The 3615-nt window shown below is 47.4% G+C and overlaps 1 non-coding gene across 1 annotated transcript; it reads right to left on the bottom strand.

Annotated features, from left to right (window-relative positions):
• Window positions 1–2886: 2886 nt before the first annotated feature.
• Window positions 2887–2960, bottom strand: Trnat-ugu. The gene has a single exon. It is a non-coding gene; the product is annotated as a tRNA-Thr (tRNA).
• Window positions 2961–3615: the final 655 nt, after the last annotated feature.

The raw sequence follows: 3615 nt of genomic DNA, 5'->3' as shown, positions 1-3615 counted from the left end.
TCGTTTCTACAAGAAGTCACCGTGAACGTTAGTAGCAAGAAATTTTTGACAGTCGCCGGCGGTATGTAGGCTGTATACTTCCACTGGGTGGTTATCATTAAACTGACTAAATTCCGAGTGCTGCAAAGCGGGTTGTATATAACGCAGGAAACTGAAACATCGTAGGTTCAAATGGCTCTGAGCACTATGGGACTCAACTGCTGTGGTCATCAGTCCCCTAGAACTTAGAACTACTGAAACCTAACTAACCTAAGGACATCACACACATCCATGCCCGAGGCAGGATTCGAACCTGCGACCGTTCCGGACTGAGCGCCTAGAACCGCGAGACAACCGCGGCCGGTCGAAGACACCAGGTGATAGGAGTAGACAACAAAGGCTAGTACATTAGGTAATACGGAACCTGTACGAAAGGAAGAGGAAAAGAGATACTGAAAAAGGCAAACAATGGAAATGCGAGTGGATCGGAACTAGTTGTGATGGAATTGTGGAAATATGGCCCTCCTAAAATGATGAGACTTATACGTAAAATATTCAATCAGATTGCGTAGGCAGGCGACATAGCAAGAGATTGGTGTGTGCTGTACATATCTGCGCTTTGTAATAAGAAGCGCCCAAAGAATTATAAGGGAATTAGGGTTACGGCAGACGTTTCAGCGCTGTACTTCAGGTGAGATAATGAAACTGAGAGAAAGATGGAAAAGGAACGGGCAGGTGTTACCATTGGTCTTGTATAGATCATATTTTTAGCCTTAGGCAAATAAGTGAGAAGGGTCAGGAAATTGAAAGTGAAACTCCGTCTGAACAGGCCATAGGTACCGACCGGTCGCCGTGTTATCCTCAGACTATCTGACTCACTGGATGCGTATATGGAGGGCCAGGTGGTTAGTGTTGTGACTTGGCAAGACAGCCCAGCCACTATCAGGTAGCCGAAAGGCACTCGTTTAAGCTCACGCAGGCTGGCGTGAGGTCTGGAACAGTTAAAGGAGTTGAGTCTAGTAAAAAAAGTACGTAGCTTCTGGAATACTTAACTTTAATTCATAATTGGTAAATATCGGTCTGACGGCACATGCATCACAAGATAAATAGCAAATGATAATGGCGCCTTGCTAGGTCGTAGGAAATGACGTAGCTGAAGGCTATGCTAACTATCGTCTCGGCAAATGAGAGCGTAATTTGTCAGTGAACCATCGCTAGCAAAGTCGGCTGTACAACTGGGGCGAGTGCTAGGAAGTCTGTCTACACCTGCCGTGTGCCGGCGCTCGGTCTGCAATCACTGATAGTGGCGACACGCGGGTCCGACGTATACTAACGGACCGCGGCCGATTTAAAGGCTACCACCTAGCAAGTGTGGTGTCTGGCGGTGACACCACAGTTAGCACACTGCTCTCTCCGACGTTGTCTGTTTTCAAAACCGGAGCTGCTACTTCTCAGTCAAGTAGCTCCTCAGTTTGCCTCATAAGGGCTGAGTGCAACTCGCTTGCCATCAGCACTCGCAGACACGATGGTCACCCATCCGAGTGTTAGCCCAGCCCGACAGCGCTTAAGTTCGGTGATCTGACGGGAAGCGGTGTTTCCACTGCGGCAAGGCCGTTGGCCATAAGGGTCTGAAAGTATGATTATGTACCCATCAACGGACTATGGGAAGCGATGGAGTATATGCAGTATGTGTAGAAGCGTAACAGGTATCCTTCAGTCAAAAAATATACCACCAATCGTACGCAGCAGTTAAAGTAGGAAGGAAGTTCAGTGAGACGCCCAAACATAGAAAGGACTTAGGAAAGGGCTGCCGTATGGCGCCCAACGTGTTAAAACTATAGATGGAGTATATTTTGGAGGCATGGGATTTCTTTTCCATCACGATACTATCTACTCATTATTATTGTCCGGTGATCAGGTACTGATGACATAGGATATCCAACATACGATAAAGAAGTAATGTAAATTTATTTGCGTTGATGTTAGAGGATATGGGAAATCCATTGATGGTGGAATGTTTACCAGCTCTTCAATGTGAATATCTGTTCACAACCAAACGAACCAGGTGCAGCAGCCAGTATACCGAGCGAGGTGGCGCAGTGGTTAGACACTGGACTCGCATTCGGGAGGACGACGGTTCAATCCCGCGTCCGGCCATCCTGATTTAGGTTTTCCGTGATTTCCCTAAATCGCTCAAGCAAATGCCGGGATGGTTCCTTTCAAAGGGCACGGCCGGCTTCCTTCCCCGTCCCTCCCTAATTTAGTGAGACCGATGACCTCGCTGTCTGGTCTCCTTCCCCAATACAACCAACGAACCAGCCAGGTGCAGCATTACCTCCAAAGGGCAACGAGTAACTACTGTTATAATTGAAGATGCAGAGCCTAGTGCGAGGTCAGACAGGACACGTACGTTCGAGAGAGATTCGTGGCACTTCGAGCAAAGCATGAGAGACCCGGACACCGAACGACCGCCAACAGGAGACTCCCTGGCACACGATGTAGTTTCCGCGTCACGTTCCGTGTTCCCGCTGCGCTCTTGACATCTGTCGTGGAATCGCTCTTCCGGCGGGTAGCATACTGCACGAGAGCTCCACAGCATGAACACAGCTGCAGAACAGCTGTCTAAGTGGAAACAAGGTACTTGGGCGCCTATGCAGAGTGAACAGGAGGAGTTCAGTCGCGATCCCATGCTTCGTGACACAGTAGGAGCACAGTCGAAACACGGTATGCACTCGGTACCCTATGTGGGAGCCGGCATTGCACTACTTTATTTCTTTGTCAAAGTTGATATGTTAAATTTTTATGTCGAAGAAATTTGATAGTGTAACAGGGAACTTTACAACGAAATGAACACCCTTAGGTGCTTACAGGTGTTGACATACGTCAACGGGGACAAGAGAAAATGTGTGCCCCGACCGGGAGTCGAACCCGGGACCTCCTGCTTACATGGCAGACGCTCTATCCATCTGAGCCACCGAGGACACAGAGGATAGCGCGACTGCAGGGATTTATCTCTGGCACGCCTCCCACGAAACCCACATTCTCAACGTATTGTCGCGCACTACATTCGTAGCGCCCACGCCTATTATATTCATTACTCGCGGCGCGTTGCCGATTCCCGTAAGAGTTCGGGCACTGTTTGTGCATTCGCACAGAAAGAGAAGATGGTCAAGTGGCCGGTGAGCCTTAACTATATATATATATATATATATATATATATATATATATATATATATATATATATATACAGGGTTATTACAAATAATTGAAGCGATTTCACAGCTCTACAATAACTTTATTATTTGAGATATTTTCACAATGCTTTGCACACACATACAAAAACTCAAAAAGTTTTTTAGGCATTCACAAATGTTCGATATGTGCCCCTTCAGTGATTCGGCAGACATTAAGCCGATAATCAAATTCCTCCCACACTCGGCGTAGCATGTCCCCAACAATGAGTTCGAAAGCATCGTTGATGCGAGCTCGCAGTTCTGGCACGTTTCTTGGTAGAGGAGGTTTAGACACTGAATCTTTCACATAATCCCACAGAAAGAAATAGCATGGGGTTAAGTCGGGAGAGCGTGGAGGCCATGACATGAATTGCTGATCATGATCTCCACCACGACCGATCCA

The sequence above is a fragment of the Schistocerca piceifrons genome, chromosome 5 (genome assembly GCF_021461385.2).
Source record: "Schistocerca piceifrons isolate TAMUIC-IGC-003096 chromosome 5, iqSchPice1.1, whole genome shotgun sequence".
Taxonomy (NCBI): domain Eukaryota; kingdom Metazoa; phylum Arthropoda; class Insecta; order Orthoptera; family Acrididae; genus Schistocerca; species Schistocerca piceifrons.
Note: the sequence above shows the minus strand (reverse complement) of the source record. Positions and strands in the feature narration are given on the sequence as shown.